At 37.4% G+C, this 23,484-nt stretch overlaps 1 protein-coding gene across 8 annotated transcripts in view; it reads left to right on the top strand.

Moving 5' to 3' along the window:
• LOC141403587 (uncharacterized) overlaps positions 1-23,484 on the top strand; it is a 68,458-nt gene that overhangs the window by 6,551 nt on the left and 38,423 nt on the right. For 2 of the 8 annotated variants that reach the window (XM_073986252.1, XM_073986247.1), the window contains exon 1: positions 252-303. The exons of 2 other annotated variants lie outside the window; for them this stretch is intronic. The gene's annotated coding sequence lies outside the window, so the exon portion shown is untranslated. Of the gene's footprint in view, positions 1-240; positions 553-23,484 lie in introns of those variants that run through there. 4 more of the 8 variants (XM_073986253.1, XM_073986248.1, XM_073986245.1 and 1 more) reach the window with 3 other exon arrangements.

Genomic DNA, 23,484 nt, shown 5'->3' with positions numbered 1-23,484 from the left:
CGTATGTATATGGGAGGCTGGGTCTAGGTCCAACAAAACCAAAACCGATTAAACGGTTTTTATTGCCGTTTAAATTCGTATCTAACAGTTAACGAACCACATTTTTTGTCGGTGTTTTGAATTTGTGTTACCCTTTGCAGTTAACATTTCTCTCTGCGGGTATCAAAAATTTCTCTGTTGCGCACTCTCTTAAATTTCCAGCAGCATGCTATGTTGTTGGATATGGCCGCCTAGCTTGGGGATGTTAATCTGTAAATAGCTTTTGCCGGGTAAAGACGTTAATCAACATTGTTGAGAGTAACGGTTAGTGTTTGTCGCAGGTTCGAAGAATAAACAAAAAGGAAACTAATATAAAATATAAACAAATAGAAGATAATGTGCAAAAAACCCAATTAAAAATTATTAATATGTAAAAAACTCAAAATAGAATAATATAAAAAATTCCACAAATAAACTACAAATATTGGTAATGTTAAAGGAAATTGAAAATAGCAGGAAATATAGTATGAAAATGTATGCGAAATATTCGTGGAAATGTGTTTGAATTTCTGTGTTAGAATTTTACAACCAATAAAAATAACAAAAAAAAATATTCTTTATAATAAAACCAGTTTTTTTTGTAAATGTAACCCCTATTGATTTGTGTTATTGACCTCCCCTGACAATCCCCCGGCTAAACTTTGCTAAACACATGTCTGACTCTCATAAAAAAGGCGACGACACCTAAAGGAAATGCAGACGACAACGGCGGAATACATTAAACTAAACAAACAAAATAAAGAAATAAAGGCAGAAGAAGAAAGGGCTTGCCATTTATTTTATTGAGGCGTTTTGTAAATGTCTTGGAGTTGGGTAGTTTTCCATATATAAATATGTAAATGTGTATAAAAATACACACTATATACGCTGTGTAAATGAGTATACATTTCAAGGATACATTCATATCGCTGTGATGCACACAACACGACAAGGATGCTTTTAACTGAAAGTGCATGTAACGTGGCTAAGTGTGTATGAGAATGTCTGTGAGTATGTTATTATACCCAGCAAACCAAACTATCAGAAAGTGGAAAGAATTCGGCCAAACATTTGCAATGTCATAGGCGTGGTTGTTAAAGCATTATTTTTTCAAAGACTATCATAGGCGGGGATTTTTTTAATGATATTGTTTCAAAGATTTTATAGGCGTGGATTTTTTTAATAATATTTTTTCAAAGACTATCATAGGCGTGGATTTTTTTAATGATATTGTTTCAAAGATTTTATAGGCGTGGATTTTTTTAATAATATTTTTTTCAAAAACTATCATAGGCGTGGATTTTTTTAATAATATTTTTTCAAAGACTATCATAGGCGTGGATTTTTTTAATAATATTTTTTCAAAGACTATCATAGGCGTGGACTTTTTAATAATATTTTTTTTAAAGACTATCATTGGCGTGGATTTTTTTAATAATATTTTTTCAAAGACTATCCTAGGCGTGAATTTTTTTAATAATATTTTTTCAAAGACTATCCTAGGCGTGGATTTTTTTAATAATATTTTTTCAAAGACTATCCTAGGCGTGGATTTTTTTAATAATATTTTTTCAAAGACTATCATAGGCGTGGATTTTTTTAATAATATTTTTTCAAAGACTATCATAGGCGTGGATTTTTTTAATAATATTTTTTCAAAGACTCTCCTAGGCGTGGATTTTTTTAATAATATTTTTGCAAAGACTATCATAGGCGTGGATTTTTTTTAATAATATTTTTTCAAAGACTATCATAGGCGTGGATTTTTTTTAATAATATTTTTTCAAAGACTATCATAGGCGTGGATTTTTTTTAATAATATTTTTTCAAAGACTATCATAGGCGTGGATTTTTTTTAATAATATTTTTTCAAAGACTATCATAGGCGTGGATTTTTTTTTAATAATATTTTTTCAAAGAATATCATAGATAATATTGCTTGTTTAAGCATTATTTTTTCGAAGACTATTTTAGGTCTGGCAGGTTTGCTGGGTTAGTTGTATGGATTCACAATACATTGCATGTATAAATGTGTTAATGATTCCAATGTATGCATTCGATGTCGACAGAGTTAAGTCATCTTATAGCCACGTTTGCTGTAAGCAACGAGGATAGAATGCAAATAAATATGGTAATTAAGGTCAAAGGATTTGATAGATCGGAATGAGACAAAGCCTATTTTTGAAAGATTAAAGTCATCCGTGGCAACTATAGGAAAACGTAGATATGTAAAAAATTAAAACATATATATATAAAATAATAATTAAATGAAAATAAAAAAACATGATAACCCCTTTATTAAAAACACATATCAACAATCTATTTTAATTTCCCAATTACATGTCATCAACACATTCCTCCTACCATTTTTGTATAATTAAAAAGAATTAAGTTTGAATTTTAAATGTCACTAACATGTGACACTTTTAAGTGTTTGTTTGTGTAGAAAAATAAACCATTTTCTCCTGCCGATAATTACCCCTATTTTAATATCCTTGCGATGATGTATCGCCATAGTATTCTTAAAATATTGCGTGTCAACTTGTCGACTTGACTTACCACTTAAACATATGAACTGAAAATAGAAAATAAAAAAATAAATAAATGTCATTACATTTTAATAAACACACATCACGATTGAGTGTTGTGTGGGGGTTATTATAAATTAAAATTTAATTCAATTAAAAATAGATCATTTGGAGCCACAACTGCGGGGGGAAGTGTGGGACAAAATCGATATGAATCAGGTGCAATTGACCTAAAATAGAAATTCAAGTGACTTGAAATAACATGAATTTCCAAGAACTTATTCTTCGGTTTGGTTTTGGTCAATAATAAAAGCAGATAAAGGTTGTTTTTGATAAATTTAAAAAAATTTCGATATTTTGACTATTGTTCCAGTATATTTGAGTACAGTTGTTTTATATATGGGCCTCCGATATATATATTTCAAGGCAATAACATATTCCTAAATTGAAATAAATATTTGCTGTTTTTTTTTAATTTTACATCAAAAACATTACTATAAAAATAAAATATTCATTTCATTTATGACGTCTTGATTATTTATAGCGAAGCTAAATGCTGTTGTGGCACGATTATGACAAGCATTTTTGGGTTTGGCGAGACCTTCGCATGTATCGAATAGAAAATTAAAATTGGCATTAGACCAATCTATAGATTGTGAGCTTTTGCATTTTTGTTTATTTATTTTTTGTTGAAATGTGCAACATTTAATGGGCCGATGTTAAAAGCAAAATTGAAAACAACAACAAAATGCAATTACAAAAATCACGATTTTTTATATAAATGATAAAACAGCAATTAGATATTTAAATGAAATAATACAATGTTAAAAAATCTAAAAAAAACTATTTATCATGAACATCCCCTGAATGTGACAAGGGGAGGGGATTTAACAATAATAATTAAGTAAAGATGTCATCCATATGCACTTAAACGGATGCTGAAATAATCAAATAAAATAATTGTATAAAGTATGTATACTAAGTTTGTATTCTGAAGCGATATACAGTATGCAAAGTTCATATTCGCACACCGCACAAAAATGAATAAAGTCGTTATTAATTTCATATTTTGTATGCAAATATGAAACAATTGATGGGAATTGCTATAAGGAAGAAACATTTAAAAATAACAAAACATATTTTTAATTTTTTCCGTTGCTTAGGTATAGATGGCGCCTGCGTGGTTGCCAAAGTTTGTATTCAAAATTCTCTACAATACTGACCTTAATGATATTTTCGTAGGTTTTACAACTTTTGAGATATAGAAGTTGAAATTGGGACAATTCAATTCAATTATGTATCTTTTCCTTATAAAACTATGTCATGACTGCAATTTCCCTTATATATCAAAAAAATGGTAAAACCTAGGAAAAGTTACATAAGCCAGTCTCGTAGAGAATTTTCACAGCTATAAGATTTTCTCAGGTCCCATGCCAATAAGATTTGCCGTCAAAATCGCGAAACCCTAAAAAAAACCTAAAAATGTAAACTGACCTTCTTTATCTCAAAAATTGTACAGCCTGAGAACAAATCATAAACTTCAATCCTGTAGAGAATTTTCACAGCTACAACGCTTTCTTTAGCTCCATTTCGATTGGACTTGCGGTTTCCATGCAAAATCGTGAAAACCTAAAAAACACCTAAAAATGTGAATTTTGACCGCGATTTATTTAAAAATCCCTACAGTGATTTTTTCTTGTTTTTGGATTTTTCTCATCTATGAACATTGTTGTTTCAGAGGTCACAAAGACTTCCCTTGTGTAAGCGGTTTTCATTAAAAGTTAGTTAAGGCGCACCCTTCATGATATTGCTTTATAAAGGGGCGATACAGTCAGTGCATTGTCCCAATTTGAACTACAATATCTCAAAAATGGTAAAACCTACGAAAATACTGTAAAGGTCAATCTTGTACAGCATTTTCATAGCTACAACATGTTCTTCAGTCTCATTTTGGTAGGACTTGCGGTTTTTTAAGCAAAATCGTGAAAACCTAAACAATCCCTAAAACTGTCAACTTGAATCGCGATTTATTTAAAAAGCGCTCCGGCGATTTTTTTTTTTTTTTGATTTTTCTCGTCTATGAACATTGTAGTTTCAGAATCCGCAAAAACTTCCCAATTGTATGCACCTTCCAATTAAATTTGATTTAAGAGCACCGTGACTATATATTTGTGGCATTTGAGATTTTTTAAGCAAAATACCACCAATTGTTGATCTTTTTATACCCTCAGCATTTATGCTAACGAGGGTATATACACTTCTTACGGGCAAAATGTGCCTCATCGAAATAATAGTTTTAGACCCCAAGTACGTTTGGTCCGTTTCAGACACTTTGGAGTTGATTTAGCCATGTCCCTCCGTCTGTTTGTCTGGCTGGCTGGACCGCACGATAACTCTAGAACGGATTAACCGATTTGGTCCAAAATTTGGCTATCGTAATATTTTGTCCAAACTTAGTTTAAGTTCGAAGATGGGCTATATCGGTTTACTCCTTCAGGTACCTCCCCCACAAAAGTTCGAAAATGTTCGGAGAATTTGTGCGCACGATAACTCTTGAAGGGAGTAACCGATTTGGTCCATACTTTGCACATCGTGAAATTTCTACCAGACTTAGAATAGGTTCCACTATGGACTCAATCGGTCCACTTCTTCGGGTACCTCCCACACAAAATTTCGAAAAAAGTACAGTTTAGGACATGCTCTCGGATCGCTTTGATTTTTGTTGTAACAACTTGTATGCACTGCCCCACATACGACGGTACAAGTTTCATCAAGGGGCAAGTCCATACTTCCTGAGAAAATAGCCTCAAAGTTCAAAAAATCCCTATGACACCGTGTGTTGTTGTTGGAGCACAAGATAACTCTCGAACGGATCTGCCGATTCGGTCCAATATTTGGCCTTAGTAATATTTTGCCAAACTTAGTTAAAGTTCGAAGATAGGCCATATCGCTCCTTCACCCCCCAGGAGTTCAAAAATGTTCGGAAAAATTGTGCGTACGATAACTCTTGAAAAGAGTGACCGATTTGGTCCATACTTTACACATCCTAATGTATCTACCATATATAGATCAGGTTGGAATATGGACTATATTTGTCCGCTCCTTGCGGTACCCTCCCACACAAAATTTCGGATAAGTTCACTTTAAGACCTGCTCTCGAATCACTTTGATTTTTTTTGAAGCAAAAAATTCATATTTTTTGACGTTTTAGATTCGATCAGCTGTGCTACCTAAGTAATTGTATCATCCCAGCAAACCAATCGTAACGATATCTTAACGAAATCGGAACAAAATTCGGACGATACGTCCGATGCCTGATCCGAAATCGTAACGATATCTTAACGAACGTTGTATGAAGTGGTTGACATAATTTCGGAACGAAATGTCGGAGCGACATCGTATCGATTTCGATCCGATTTCGTAACGAAATCTGAAGAAAATCCTTGGGAAATTCGGAAAGGAAATTTCTTTGCGACATTTGTTCCGAAATCGGAACGAAATCGATGCAAAATCTGAACTATTTCCTCTCCGAAAAATCGTTTAGAAATCGAAACGAAATCTGAACGACTTTGCTTTACTTTACACATCCTAATATATCTACCAGATATAGATCAGGTTCGAATATGGACTATATTTGTCCGCTCCTTACGGTACCTCCTACACAAAATTTCGGATAAGTTCACTTTAAGACCTGCTCTCGAATCACTTTGATTGTTGTTGAAGCAAAAAATTCATGTTTTTTACGTTTTAGATTCGATCAGCTGTGCTGAAGCATCTACCTAAGTAATTGTATCATCCCAGCAAACCTATCGTACCGACATCGTAACGAAGTCGGAACAAAATTCGGACGATACGTCCGATATCTGATCCGAAATCGTAACGATATCTTAACGAACGTTGTATGAAGTGGTTGGCATAATTTCGGAACGAAATGTCGGAGCGACATCGGATCGATTTCGGTCCGATTTCGTAAAGAAATCTGAAGAAAATCCTTGGGAAATTCGGAAAGGAAATTTCTTTCCGACATTCGTTCCGATTTCGGTCGGTACAAAATCTGAACTATTTCCTCTCCGAAAAATCTTTTAGAAATCGAAACGAAATCTGAACGACTTTGCTTCCGAATTTGTTCAGACGTGTCGGACATCAGACAATTGGTTTGTTGGGTGTTTTGAACTTTTTCGTTTTCTATCTGTTGTTGAGAAATTGAAAACTTTTCGCCATTCGTTTTGTTCGCATTCACGAATGTAAACAAAACGAAACAAAACATCGAGTTCGGTCAACGTGGGTTATGTTTCATTTTGTATTGTTCCTATGGAAAATACGAAACAAAACCATTGGGAATGTTTCATAACGTATTCTTACGTACACTGGTTCAGAGTGACAAACAGAATTCGGTTCCATCTTCATCCAAATGGCAATCAGATTTAAATATTTTTAAAACATGTGTAATCGCGTACCCAGCTTGCTTTACATAAAATTGAAACTTTCATAAAATGTATTATATTTATTAACAAGTGTGTAATGTCGAGCATATATAAAATATTGTCTTCCAAATTTGGAAGAAATCTGGGCCCTCTATAAGTCCATATTTACATTAGGTATTTTTCCTTGCGGCAATTGTCAGTTTGAAGGAGGGAGAGGTGTGATTGTGGTAACCGTTTAGCTCTCAACATCCGCTCTCACCGACAAACTGACAATTGCCACAAGGAAAATGGCCTAATGTAAATATGGACTAAGTATGTTGTTGATGTAAAATTTTAATTTAATGTAATGTACTGGATGTCAGTCGCAAATGCACATTCATATTGTATTCTGTGACAATAACTGCAGTTTCCTGAATGCTTCACCGTTTACATCTTCGTAATTTGAGTAAATAAGCTATATGTGATTTGGTACAATCTTTACACATCGTAATATTCTTTCCAGGCATTGATCAGTTTCGAATATACGAGTACATGCTTCCTGAGATAATGGCCATCCAAAATGGCTGGTAGGCATGATAACTTTCAGTTAGAATGACTCCTAAAATTAGTTCAGATTTCAAGATGAACGATGTGCTTGAAACAATTTAAAATAATTTTTAGCTAGAGTGTTTCTATCGTTACGGAACATACATATGTACATATATCGATTACTGGATTCAGCAATTTCTAACTTAAAGTATTAGTTTTATTGTACGAAATATAAGATACATGTTATTTTCATTGTTTTATTGAGGCACTACATATGTATGTATTTCCTTTTTCTTGTGATAACTCACTGGACTCACAATGGATCACGTTTTGCATTGCAATATAATAAACTTTATCACCAGAAAGAAAAAATGTTTAAGACGTCATCACTTTTTATCGACTATGATGTATGGCTTACTTTGAAATGAACTCAAAGCTAACATGCATAGATTCAAGAATCGATATTCTCTATGAAAGAAAATTATTATTTTAGAAACTTTGTATTAGGTTGAATCGTGACCTTACATACTTAGCTGGCCCATTACAGAACATTTGTTCCATAGGCCGAACTAAGAAAAGATCACAATTTCTCTCAATTTGTTGCTTCGCACTCTGGAATACCGCACCATTTCATCTCATCATCCACTTGTTTGCGCCATCTATTCCTTGGCCTGCCAATTCTGCGTGCACCGCCAAGCGGTCCGTATTTATACACCTTTTTAGCGGGTTTATCATCGCTCATTCTTATGATCTGGCCTAGCCAACGCAATCGCTGCATCTCGATACGTTTAACAATATTGATGTCGTTCTATAGCAGATACAGCTCGTGGTTCATGCGACGTCGATATTCACCGTCAACGCAGATTGGTCCGTGCCATGTCTGCTTGCGCAAGTACCCAGGCTTCGGAGCCATACATCAGCACGGGTAGTATCAGTGTTTAGTAGAACGTTATTTTTGTTTGACGAGATGTGGCTTTGTTTTTAAACTGCTTACTTAAATCAAAGTAGCATCTGTTGGCCAATACAATTCTTCTTTTTATTTCACAACTGATGTCGTTAGTTGTGTTTACGGTGGTGCCGAGGTAGACGAAGTCTTTTACTACCTCAAAATTATAGGAACCAACGTCAACAGTTGGCCCGATCTCTATGGACGCATTGCGCGTCGACAACATCAACTTGGTCTTCTCACCGTTTACCGCCAGACCCACTTTAGGAGATTCTCCTTCGACCTTCATAAAGGTATCAGTTACTTCTTTTGCTGATCGGTCCATGATGTCTATATCATCAGCATAAGCAAGTAACATGTGACTATTGGTGTAGATCTTGCCACTTCTTTCGACGTTTGCCTCTAGTATAACTTTTTCCAGCAGGATGTTGAAGAGATCACACGAAAGGCTGTCTCCTTGTCTGAAACCTCTTTTGGCACCAAACTCTTCGGAGAGATTCTTTCCTATTTTAACTGAGGACCTAGTGTCATTTTACAAGTCCGGATGAGCTTTGCGGGGATACCAAATTCAGACATGCCTTGGAATACATTTGAACGCAGGCTGCTTTATAATCGACAAAAATGTGGTAGGTGTCGATCTGCATCTCTTGGGTCTTCTCCAGGATTTGCCGCAGGGCGAATATCTGGTCAATGGTGGACTTGCCAGGTCTAAAGCCGCATTGATATGGTCTAATTATCTCGTTGACCATAGGCTTTAGTCGTTCGCACAATATCCCTGACACGATCTTGTAGGCAATAGGGAGTAGACTTATGCCCCTATAGTTAGAGCATACAGTCTTATCTCCCTTCTTGTCTCTCTCGGGTACTCGTTCTTCCTGCCAGATGGTGCTAACTAGCTGATGAATACACCTTATCAGCGTGTCGCCTCCGGTTTTGAACAGCTCGGCAGGTATGCCATACTCAGGTTCCAATCGTCGGGTACTCGTTCTTCCTGCCAGATGGTGCTAACTAGCTGATGAATACACCTTATCAGCGTGTCGCCTCCGGTTTTGAACAACTCGGCAGGTAAGCCATCGGCTCCTGCTGCCTTATTATTCTTCAGCCGATTTATTGCTGTCTTTGCCTCATCTTGGCTGGGCGGTATAATTCAATACCATCTTCTCGGATTGGGACTGTGGTATCTTCGTCGTCTTCGCTGCTATTTGATACCAACAGTTTTGAAAAATTTTCTTTTCATATCCTGAGTACACTATCTGTATCTGTTACCAAATTACCTTGCTGGTCTCTGCAGGAGGATGTGCCTGTACCAAAGCCATCAGTTTGATGCTTGACTTTTTGGTAGAATCTTCGGACTTCATTCTGGCTCCTGTACATCTCGATTTTTTCACACTCCCGCTTTTCCATCTCTCTCTCTTTTTCCTGCGGAAAAGACGTTTCTCCTCTCTCCTTTTCTCCCTGTATCTCTCTCGTGCGCAACGCGTTGCTACGGATTGTAAAGTAGCCCTATATGGCGCATTTTTCTCTTCGGTGGCAGCACGACACTCCTGATCATACCATGGATACCTTGGTGGAAGTCTCAGGTATCCAAGTATGGATTTTGCGGCTGTTTGCATGGAGTGGGCAATGCTTTTCCATTGAGCTGATATGTTATCGGGATGAGGAGTGTTTGCGCCTTGGAACGATCGTACATCCAACACGCTCGATGAATGTCTTCCATCTACCGCAACATGATCAATTTGATTTCTTGTTTTCTGGTCTGGAGACAGCCAGGTGCCCTTATGAATATCGAGATGATTAAATCTGGTACTGCTAACTACCATGTTTTTTGCATCTGCAAAGTCTATCAGCCTCATTCCATTGTCAGATGTTTCACTGTGGAGACTGAATTTCCCGACTGTTGGGCCAAAGATATTCTCCTTTACAAATTTGGCATTAAAATCGCCTAGAATAATTTCAATGTCATGGGCAGGGCAACGGTCATATGTTTCTTCTAAGCGCTCGTAAAATACATCTTTGGTATGTTCGTCCTTTACTTCAGTGGGAGCATGAGCGCAAATAAAGCTGACGTTGAAGAATTTAGCTTTTATTCGAGTTGCAGCAAATCTTTCATTCACTGAGGTGAAGCTTGATACCAGATGTTTTAGCCTCCGACTAACTACGAATCCGCAGCCAAACTCATGCTTTACGTCATGGCAGCTATAATACAGTGCGTCACCTTTAGGTGTTGTTGTGACGCCTTTCCCAATCCATCGTATTTCCTGTATGGCAGTAATATCGGCCCTGTAGAGTTGTGCCAAAGGAACTATATGGAACTATATAGTTCACTTCGCAGTTCCAATGGCCCACATTTTTTCTTTGAACAAACTGCGTATACTTACTATCACACGTTATATTTCATGATGTTACTCATACGGTTTGGAACTAGTACAAGGAACTAGGAACTAGATTACCCAACTCTACGGCCTTGTACTTTTCAAGTACATCTGCCAATGCGAAGACTGCACCTTCTCTATAAAGAGTGCGAACATTCCAGGTGAAGATTCACAGATCATGGTCCTTAAAACGTTTGCGGGGTTCTCAACTTTAGAGGGGTTCGTTTTTCTTTTCTTTCGTCTTTTCATAGTAGGCTGTTTTTTCTAGGGGAGTTCTTATGGGTGAACGCGCGGCACATGTTAGCTCACTACCTTTAACGGGTGTTAAAGGCAGTTCCCCAGGTGACACCACGGGGAGGTCAGTGTCCACTTGAGATGAAAGAGGGACCAAGATAAATCCTGGGCTTTGCCATGTTAAAACCGGTCAGGACCGTTCCTTGGTATCTTCCATCCCCTACGTCACGTGACCACTTCTTTCTAATTATATAAACGAGATGGGATTTGTTTTCTTATGAAGGCGAAGGTCATTTTTATTTACATATATGTATATATTATGTTCTTTCAAGTTGAGCTATTATGTGGAGTCTAGCGAAGTTCCCCGCATCAACTATGTTTCACAAGTGATTACGTCCGTTCGTCAGGCATATTCTATGTTATTTTATTTATATAATTGTCACCATTTTTATACCCTCCACCATAGTATGGATGGTATATTAAGTTTGTTTTTCCGTTTGTAACGCATTGAAATACTCATTTGCGACCCTATAAAGTATATATATTCTTGATCAGGGTAAAATTCTAAGTCGATCTGTGCACGTCCGTCCGTCCGTCCGTCTGTGGTAATCACTCTAGCATCCACAAAAATGGAGCTAGGACGCTGAAATTTTGGGAAAATGCGTCTTGCGTCTTGTTTGCAGGCAGGTCAAGTTCGATGATGGGCTATATCAGTCCACGTTTTGATATAGCCCCCATATAACGGTAGCCCCCGATTTACGGTATTTTGACGTTTTTAGCTACATTTTCAGACCGATCTAGCTATAATTTGACATTTAGGGTTCTTAAATGTCAATAAACTTATATAACAAAAGTTGTGGACATAGGTCCCAGTTTTGGTATAGCCCCCATATAACGGTACCCCCGATTTGCGGTATTTTGACGTTTTTAGCTACATTTTCAGACCGATGTAGCTATAGTTTGACATTTAGGGTTCTTAAATGTCAATAAACTTATATAACAAAAGTTGTGGACATAGGTCCAAGTTTTGGTATAGCCCCCATATAACGGTACCCCCGATTTGCGCTATTTTGACGTTTGTAGCTACATTTTCAGACCGATTTAGCTATAATTTGACATTTATTGTTCTTAAGTGTCAATAAACTTATATAACAAAATTTGTGGACATAGGTCCACGTTTTGGTATAGCCCCTATATAACAGTATCCCCCGATTTACGGTATTTTGACGTTTTTAGCTACATTTTCAGACCGATTTATCTATAATATGACATTTAGGGTTATTAAGTGTCAATAAACTTATATAACAAAAGTTGTGGACATAGGTCCACGTTCTGGTATAGCCCCCATATAACGGTACCACCGATTTACGGTATTTTGACGTTTTTACCTACATTTTCAGACCGATTTAGCTCTAATTTAACATTTAGGGCTCTTAAGCGTCACTAGACTTACACAACTAAACTTGTGGACATAGGTCCCCGTTTTGGTATAGCCCCCATATAACGGTACCCCCGATTTACGGTATTTTGACGTTTTTAGCTATATTTTCTGACTGATTTTGCTATAAGATGACATTTAGGGTTATTAAGTGTCAATAAACGTATATAACAAAAGTTGTGGACATAGGTCCACGTTCTGGTATAGCCCCCATATAACGGTACCCCCGATTTACGGTATTTTGACGTTTTAAGCTATATTTTCAGACCGATTTAGCTATAAATTGACATTTAGGGTTCTTAAGTGTCAATAAACTTATATAACAAAACTAGTGGACATAGGTCAATGTTTTGTAATAGCCCCCATATAACGTTAACCCCCGATTTCAGGTATTTTGTATTTGGATTTAAGTCGCAATTTCTAGACCGAAATAGCTATAATTTGATATTTAGGGTTCTTAGTGACCAATAAACTTATATTCGAAATAATTATGAACGTAGGTCCATGTTTTGATATAGCCCCATAAAACGGTACCTCGGTATAACGGATTTCGGTATTTCCATATAACGGATTTTCGGTATTTTGAGAATTTTACCTACAAGTTTTAACCGAATTATCTGTAATTTGAACATTTGAAATTCTTAGTGGTCACCACACCTTTCCACCAAAAATTGTCAAGAAAGGTCGATGTATTGATAAAGCTCCCATATAACGGTACCTCCCGATTTTCAGTAATTTGATGATGTTAACTACAATATTAACCGACATAGCAGTAATTTGACATTTGAAGTTCTAAGTGGTCACAACACTTCTCCATTAAAAATTGTCAATTTTAGCTAAAATTTTTACCCGAACTAACTGTAATTTGACTTTTGATGGTTGTAGTGGTCACCACACATCTGCATCAACAATTTTCAACATAGCTCCAATATAACGATACTTCCCGATTTTCGGTACTTTGAGGATTTTACTTAAAATGTTTAACCGAACGTAGGTCCATGTTTTGGTATAGCCCCAAAACAAACCTCCCGATTTTCCATACCTTAGCTTTATTTTTTTGACGAACTTTCTGTAATTTGAAATTTAAAAGCCCACCAAAAATTGTCAACATACATAGTTAGATATAGGCACCATAAAAAGGGCCTACCGAATGAAACATTTTATGTATGTACATTATCTTACATTTTAACGTACCTCTTAAAGTTGGGGACAGGAATGAAAACTAATTATTCCATTTTAGTTCAGAATATTTTATGGTGGAGGCTTTTTTACTTGTTTCTGTTATTTTTTCCTATAGTCTGACTTGAGAATCTTATTTTCCATTGTTCACACAAACAAATACTTAAAGCACTTCTCCCACCAAAAAGTTTTCGGTCAAAGGATACGGTTAGGCGGCCTTTCCCCACAACGTTTTCTGATTTCCACAAAATCACTTTCTATGCCATCATTGAGACAGCAATTTGGTAAAATATTCCCATGCTCTATCAGCACAGAAATGGCAGCATTAATAATTACCCAGCGAAAAGTTTGCCTCCAAAGAGGCAGTTAAATGATATGTACAAGTGATTTGGAAGTGCATCAAATTATGCATTTTCACTCATGATTTTTACAAGGGAGTGACCCCGGAAAGAGGCACTCCATTGCACCGCATTTTAACTGACCCTTTGGCATTGCATTTTAACTGACCCTACGGCACTGCATTTTAACTGACCCTTTGGCATTGCATTTTAACTAACCCTTTGGGGTAGAATAGGAGGCAGTTCAAAGCACGTGTTTTGATACAGGCATTCTGCGGAAATTGTGCAAGCCATTACAAAATATGCCAGAACAAATAAAATGCATTATTTGTGTAAAACAAAAATATTAAGAACTTTATTACATTAACACAAATTATGAAAATTCTCCATTGAATTCAATCGCAAATATGGATGTTTCCTCCGCTCTCCATTTAATCCAAGCTGAATTGTTTTTGCTTCATCTGCTAAATGTGTAGTCTTCCCATCAACAATTAAGATTTCGACATGTACTCCAACAGCACTCCATTCGGAAATTTTCTCCTTGTGAGTTACCGGAAAATGTTCACAAATTAAATATTATTTAGTTTGTATTAACAAATGTTTGGAAATGTTAACACGCTTATCTCTTTTTGGAAAATGTATGCCGCTGCCTGTAGAGATGTACAAACTGATTTATGTACATGTAGAGATCTCTAACAACTGCTAATAAAATGTAGCGAATGGAGTGCCTTTTTCACGACTCCGTTTGGACTGTATCCGGATGCTGTTAAATTGTGGGGAATTGGAGTGACTTTTTCAAGACTCCGCTGAACTGCATCCGGATGTTGTTAAAATGTGACAAGTGGATGCGATTCTTTGGATTGCATCCAAATGCGGTTAAAATGTGAGGACTGGAGTGCCTTTTTCACGACTCCGGTTGAACTGCATAAAAACATGCCGTGAAAGAACTAGTCTACATTGCACTACTTCCAATTTATTTTGCTGGGTATAAAAGGAACATGAAAGGTATGACGCCGCACTCAATAAATTGAAGGAATCTTGTGGATCCTATTGGTAATTGCGCATATCTTATATCTGGTTTGTTCAATCAATGAGTGCACGGACCATTTGTTATACCGGTTTTTTTACACTTGTGCCTTTGCCTCGTGTCGAGAAGTTCGACTGTAGCTAGAAAACCATATAAAGAATAAATTAAGAACAACTCTTAGCAAATTTGTAACAAATCAATCAAACACTGCCGTCAGTCAGTCACATACATTCATGTGGCACAATGACCCATTAACTTTCATAATTAGCACTAATTTTAATATTGAATGTTTGAAATCAAAACCATTGATTTAAACCACAATAAATTTTATTGTTATTATCTACTTTGGAAACCGGTAAATGTAGGCAGTCAGAGTCACAAGCTATGTATGCTTCTCCATCTCTGGCGGTGATCGCGTGCAATTTTAAACTTTATCTTGTCATACTCTCAAATGCTCTTTTGCAAAAGCAAAAGCTTTTTGCGCAAATTTCAGGTTTCTGTTTTGTTGTTACTCTTTTCTATGTTTTTGTTGTTGTTAAACTAATGTCCAATGTTGTTGTTATTGTTGTCTTATTGTTGAATAATAATAGATAAAACTTTTGGTTTCTTTCAATCAATGCACAACAAGAAAAGCAAACAATAAGGAATAGTGACAACAATAAATTGCACTGCGCACGCTGCTGTCTAAGAACGATGGTATTTTGTTGTTGTTGTTTCTTGTTTTGCATTACAAGAGTTCTCGATAAACAAAAAAACATGTGCACTTTATTCAAAGGCCCTCCACATGTAAGTTGAACAAATTAAATGAATTTAAGAATGAAATCAGGCAAATAATGAAGTGATAAAGTTTAGAGTCGACAATTCGATGCGCTATAACAAAAACTTAAATAAAAAAATTCTTAAATAGCGGCAACATATTATTTACTTTCTTTAGAGATCGGTTACAATGTGAGTGGATAGTTTTTCAATTATCCCTCCAAACATTTTCAATTGCGTAATGAAAGATCAATCCCGATTCTCCAGGAAGATCAATTGAATCGCAGAAGATAGCACCTTAAACTTTTCCGTGCATCCCAACATAAAGCAAGTGTTGACTCGACCCGAATCGCAACCACTAGTTTTAAAGGAAGCATATGGAAGATCGCAGAAGAATAAAATAATTAAACTAACCTTAAAGTAGACCTAGAAGAACGTTCATACACAACAGATGAACGGACAGGATAGAATTTAATAAGAAATTGACAGATGATATTTTTAATTGTCAACCTCATATTAATTGGAATGTTACTCACTCTGTCGGATTATGAAACTTCCTCGTCGTCTGACTACGAAACACCCCCGCAGTCCCCTCGACAAAACAACCGCACACGCATCCTTTAACACCAGCCGTTGTTGTCCCAATCCCAGAGAATGCATCCTTTTTGCAATTTAATTGCAATGGGCTCCTAGGTAAGATCGAGGAAATAGTAGATTTCATGAGTAGGAAGAACATCAAGGTCGCTGCGGTGCAAGAAACCAAGCTCAACAACAACTGTAGCTTACAACATTGTGATGGTTACAATGTGCTAAGGAAGGATCGATCGCACCAGAAGTGGAGGTGGGGGATTAGCTTTCCTATTGCACCAGTCTGTCCAATACAGACCTATCTCGCTTGAGCCTATCTCTAATGACCCGTACATAGAATGTATGGGGGAGCAGTCAGGTGTGGAACTGCCGAGATAGAGTTGCTGAACATATACATCCCGCCGAGAAATAGCTGTATCTCGATTACGTGCCTAACATTAGCCCGCTTCATAATCGTCTGGTCCTGGGGGACTTTAATGCGCATCATGAGATGTGGCATTCGGCCCTCGGAAACGACCAGAGAGGTACAGCGCTGGCTGAGCAGATTGAGAGCTCTACGTTTTACACGGTCAATGAGGACGCCCAGAATTAGAGGAGAGTGTCACAGCTCGCCAGACATAACCATCGTGTCACCTGGTCTGACAAATGACGTTACCTGGCAACCCGTCATTTCCCTTGGATCAAACCATCTCCCCATAATTGTCTCCATTAGCAGACCACCCGATTTCATTACCTCTGAACGCCGCACATTCGTCAATCATAAGAAAGCTGATTGGCCGGGTTTCAGAGAGTTCACCAATCACCGCTTCAGAGAACTGCCCAATCCTTCTGATGTTAGGGTAGCGGAAAGGACGTTCCGAGACATCATCACTGCTGCAGCCGCTCGCCATATCCCTGCTGGTCGAATACCCGAAGTAAGACCAAACTTCCCAGCAGAGGCGACGGGATTAGCAAATGAGCGTGATGAGCTTCGCCGAACCAACCTCATTGACCACAGAGTCAGGGAGCTGACACTGGAAGTTAACACGCTGGTCGGCTAGCATAAGCGGAACAAGTGGTTAAATCATCTGAAGAGTTGCAACATTGAAGCCGGTATAGGTGAATTGTGGGCAACGGTTAAGTCACTCTCGAACCCTGGAAGAAGGAAAGATAGGACCTCAGTCACGCTTGGCGACGTTACGTTGACTGACCCGAAGAGGTGCGCAAGTTATTTCAATCGACAGTTTGTCGAGCACCCCGAGAGTGACAGGGCGAAGAGAATAGTATTACGTCGCATCAGATCTCTTCCTGCCGAGGAGGAACCACCACAGTTTACAATGGATGATGTTGCCAATGCCATCAGGAGCGCTGAAACATCCAAAGCGTTGAGCCCTGATGGAATCTCCATGGTAATGCTGAAGCAGCTGGATGAGCCGGGAGTGGAGTATCTCACTTAAGTTCTCAACTTGTCGCTATCCACCATCATTGTTTCCGAAGCCTGGAAAATGGGCAGGGTGGTGTCACTACGGAAGGATGCCAGCAAATGTGAATCGTACAGCCCGACTTCGCTTTTGTCGCCTGCAAACCCTTGAGGCCTTAGTCCTCCCCAGTATCAGAAATAGCTATCAAGTTACCGATCATCAGCATGGATTCCGCAAGCAGCACAGCACGATAACTGCGCTGCACGCCATTGCCACACATATTTGTCAAGGACTCAACCAGAGGCGGCCGTGCGATAGAACAGTGATGGTCGCGCTTGACTTATCAAAAGCATTTGATACAGCCAGGCACTCCACGCTGTTTGAGGACATTCAGCAAACAACCCTCCGGCCAAGCTTGAAACGTTGGATAGTCAATTATGTGTGGACGCCAGTCGTACGTGGAATTCAGGAACAAGAAGTACAAGCCCCGTAGAGTGAAACAGGGAGTTCCCCAAGGTGGGGTGATATCTCCGGAACTGTTTAACCTCTACCTCTCCTGTATTCCGCCCCCTCCAGACAGCATCGAGATCGTAACGTATGCGAATGATTGCACGATCCAGGCGTCAGGTACCTATCCTGATGACATCTGTGAGAGACTGAACAACTACATATTTAACCGATCTTACCACCTTTTTCCATTCGAGGAATATGCAGATTTTCGCCACAAAATCAACAGCCACTCTGTTTACTACATGGACAGCGCAGTTTGGAAGAGAATTGAAGGTCGCGGTCGACGGTAGCAGAATTCCGACCACAAACTGCCCCAAAACTTTAGGGGTCACATTCGACACTATTTTCACGTCGTGCGCGCACGCCACAACTATCTGCGACAAACTGAAAAGTAGGAACAAAGTCCTCAAGTCCCTAGCCGGCAGAACTTGGGGTGCAGATAAAGAAACCTTGTTGACCACATATAACGCGATAGGTCGGTCTGTGGTAAGCTATGCGCCGCCAGTCTGGTCCCCGAGATTATGTGATACGAATTGGAAAAAGATTCAAACTTAGCAGAATTCCGCCCTGAGAACAGCAACAGGGTGCCTCCTCAAATCTTCAGTGGACCATCTACATGAGGAGGCAAAGATTCTTCCAGTAAAGCAACACAATGAGATGCTTTCGTTGCAGTACCGTGTGAGCCATCCCATTCACCATTTTGTGGGTAGGCCCGACACATACAGGCAAATCAGGAAGGATATCCATGCTCTAGAGGGAGAGGTCCAACGATACAGGAGAGAACCCCTAGATCAACAAGCGTATCAAGCAGGTTTAAATAGTATTCACACGGATGCAGTTGCCAAGGCCTTAAGCAATTATAGTGTGAATAAAGTCCTTGAAATACATCCCCCATCTATTGCAGCTGAGGAGCGTCAGCTGCCACGACAAACTAGAGTAGTTTTGGCTTAACTACGCTCGGGATATTGCAGTCGCTTAAATTCATATTGTGCAGAAATCGACCGCGCCGACATCTGCCAAGACATCGGCCAAGTATGTGGCATGTGCCCGCACGACACAAAACACCTTTTCAACTGCCCAGCCAAACCTACTCATCTAACTCCAGTGAATCTGTGGTTACATCTCATCGAAGCAGCCACTTTCCTGAAACTGGAGATAGACCCAGAGCCAGACTGAACAGAAGAATGAACATGCAAACATAATAACAAACACTGTTACAACAACAACTCACTCTGAAATCGATGCATGTATTCAATTGCTCATAGAAAAAAATTCTGGGCCTAGAGGATCATTTAGATTTTCGCCAGATATATTAGACCTTACACGGCAAAAGAAACTTCTACCGCAAAGGTTATAAGAACATTATTCAACCCCCAGGATGGAAATTAACAACCCTGATATAATTATCCGGTTGCGGGTCACATGGGTCACATTTTTAAATGAAATCGAGTTGACACTCATAAGTGCAGTAGGGTTGGGTTATAGGATGTGTAGCTGACATTGTCGAAGACATCTACTTTACTAGAGTGATCAACGGTCCATTGCGTTCATCCTGAAAAGAAATAAGAAGAACAAAGTGGAGGAATAGGAAAAAGAAGAGACTAGAAATCAAGGGACAATCAAGAATGGAGATGAAATTAATCGAAACAAGATGACCCGACCATAGCCATAGCTCCTGCAGTATTTTAACAGGGCTACGGTTTTATGGACGTAAAGTAAGAAAGAGATTAAATTTCATTGGCACCAAACAGCCTGTGTATTTTGTTCATAAGATTGGGCACCGACCGAGAGAAGGTGTTCGATAGTTTCTGTCTGTTGCTTCCTCGTCTGCCCAGAGTCTGCAGTACTTAATTTAGTCGTCGTTCCACTTGGTTCTCATATATCTTTTGCGCCAGCAATTCAATTCTAAACCCTGGTTTGCTAAGTGGCAGTATGGGCGATAATCTACTTCCTGAGGCTAACGGTCAGATTTACCTGGGTTCATCATTACTTGTTTTGTCAAAAATTTTTGATTTTACTGAAGTGGTAGACCAAAAAAGTCAAAATTTAAATTTTTGGTTAAAAAATAGACGTTTTCTGGTCATAAAACGGACTAAAAAAATTAAAAATAAAATCGATTGATGAAAGCCATGGTAGAACATACAAAGGTAAAGTAAATACTACAACGAACTCGATCTCAACAACAACCACATAGAAAATTGTTTTTGTTTGTAATGTTAGTGTCACCGGTATATGTAAACAAAAGAAGGCAATGTCTATAAATTATTGTAATTAAAAAAAAAACTAATTTGAATGTTTCTGTTGAATTCGCATTTAAACGAATTCGTCGGACACATTTATTATTGAGCTCGAGTCGTCATTAAATTGGGGAAGAGTTATTTGTTTCAATACAAAGAACTAAGAGAAATGATGAGTCCAAGTCGCGTTGGACGAAACTCTCTGCATTTCCCCAAAGTAAATCAATTTTATTTTTTGAAATTTTGCCCGTTAGGGCGAAGATCATTTTTAATGATGGCAGCTACTCCTGCTCTGAAAAAATTGACTGAATTAACCCTACGAACTGACATACATGTGTGTATCATGAATGATTATAACAAATTTAGTAAGGATATGGCTAGATACTTCGATTTCAATGGTTAATTCAGTAAATTTTATCAGAGCAGGAGTAGCTGCCATCATTAGAGTATTTAGGACCATGCCACAACCATGGATGTTAGGAATCGGGTGTCAGATATATATTCACTGGATAATGGCCGTAGACTATCCCCGCATTTTCACATACAATCAGGAACCTATGACTTATCCTCATGACGTTATTTTAGTTTATAGTACTAAAATACGTAATTTTTCAAAGTCTTATCTGGGTTATCAATATTTTTACCAATATATATTTACCATAGATATTTCAAAAACAGTTTGATCGAGCACACATAATCTTCTGAAAGAATTTATTAAGAAAAAACATCAATAAAATATATTTTGTGACCGCCGATAACGAAAATGTGAATAAAAACGGTAGAATATGGTCCTAAATCATATATAACAAGTGAAAGCTTCTGGAGATGTTAAATATTATAGCTACAAATTTCTGTTGTTCAGAGACTCATAATGAAATTTGAGATGGAACATTTCATCTTTTGACACAACCCCCAAAAAGTTCGGTATTTTTTGGAGATTTTGACTCAGTGTGGAATAAATTTTAATTAAGAGTCTAAAAGAGTAATAAATAATTTCTACCTGTAATATCTAATTTTGTAACGTCATTTTCATAACAAAGTATTTTACTCAGATATCTTGTTTGTTCTAGGACTTACAATGCAATTTTGTGTAGAATATTTCTTCTTTTAACACCTTTCGCCTAAAACTAAATTTCACGTTACTTTCATGCATCAACTCGAAAAAAGAACAAAACAAATTTATTCAAAAAAAATATTTGGGTGTTTTGTTGGCAAACTTGATGTATATATTTTCTTGATATATATTGCATATACATATTTCATTTATTCGGCGACTTTTATTGAAATTTGATGGAGATTATTTTTGTCTTTGACGTCTTCTATCTAGAATGAAGTTTAGTGGGACAAAACTTAATAAACTCCGATAAAGTACAACATTAACCAACATTAAAACGTGATTTTACTTTTGGCAGATTTCTGACGTTTAGGTACGATTTAGACTTTTGGTGTATTCGGGGATAAATAATAGAATATTTTGATCTGATACGATCAAATTTTCAAGGAGTTTTTAACCGTTTTTGAAAAAAGGTACCAAAAAGACCCCTTTAGTGACTCACATGAGGGTTAATTTTTTTCATAAAAAGATACCCCGCATTGTTGTCAGTAATATTGCCAAAGACGCATTATACCTAAAATGCAAGGATTCCAAGGAATCTGATGTCGAATATTTCAAAACCTGCCACGCCTATTTAGGTTACTTCCCGACGTAAACTTTCAAAATGCCGATACACGTGTCTTCTTTTTTTCGGTCCTCTTTCATAATCTGGGCGGGGTTTTTTGTAATTTTAAAAAAATTTCGATTTTGTTGTACAGTGTAATTATTACTAATTATCACGTAAAAAGACACATCTATAATTATTACTAAGGTTACAGATTTTGACAGTTGTATAAAGGAAAAGTTGCTGAAAAAAAGTTTCAGCAACATTTAGTAAGTAAACAAAACTCACCTATTAGGTTTGTCCTCGTAAATACTAAATGCAGCTGATTTCAAAATGTCATTTCGAGAAAATCACGTTTTTATACTCTCAGCCTTTAGGCAAACGAGGGTATATGAGGAAAAGTCAAAATTTTTTAGTTTCCATGAAGCCAAGGTTTGCACTTTTATAATACGCGAACTATTGTAGTTTACCAGTAACTATGAATATTGCTCGATTAATTTAGATGTTTTTGTACAAAGCTCAAAAATTTAGGAAAAAAAATTAATTTACGTGGTAGTTACAACCGCGTAAAGGAAAAAACATAGGTAAAAACACGTTGAAGCTAAACAGGATTTTTACATTGCTATTCGATTTCTGATTAAACCATTCAAATGACGGACATCTGTCCAAGGTAAAAGTAGGAGAATACAAAATGAAGATTACACTTCTAATGTATCACTTTCCAAAATTTCCACTGCATCCACCTTTTATGGGTGCTGACATTTTGAAGCCGGATTTCAGGTGTTTTTTTTATTTTTTATGTAACTGGGACGCGAATTCGGATATTTCGAAAAACCAATTATAGGATAAAAGAACTCGCGATTTCGCATAATCTGATATGTATATTGAGTATGTAGCCCACACAGCAGCAGAGTAATCTACTGCCAAAGGCCAAAATTTAGTGTGATATTTTTTCTAAAAAACCTATTTTTTTGGTACAGTATTTACAATATCGTTTTGAGTGTGCTGGTATTTTAGTTTTTCGACGATCCGGATCATATGAATCACAGATCGTAAAAATCCATCTACTAGAACGGCAGAAATGGCTACTGCAAAAATTGAAAAATTTGCGAAAAATGTTTTTCAAAATATCGCTGACTAATTCGCGTTTTATGTGGATCGTTTCCATTTCAATGAAGAAAGTGAATCATCACTCGCGTTTGTGCGAAAACAGCGGTTTGAAAAATTTAGTGGCATGGGAGCTGTATCCGATTTATCCAAAAAATACTGTGTGATGCTACATCCACGGTTCTTGATGGATTTT

This window comes from Musca autumnalis, unplaced genomic scaffold (genome assembly GCF_047663935.1).
Source record: "Musca autumnalis isolate F117 unplaced genomic scaffold, ASM4766393v1 scaffold_4, whole genome shotgun sequence".
NCBI classification, from domain to species: domain Eukaryota; kingdom Metazoa; phylum Arthropoda; class Insecta; order Diptera; family Muscidae; genus Musca; species Musca autumnalis.
This window is presented reverse-complemented; position numbering and strand designations above follow the sequence as displayed.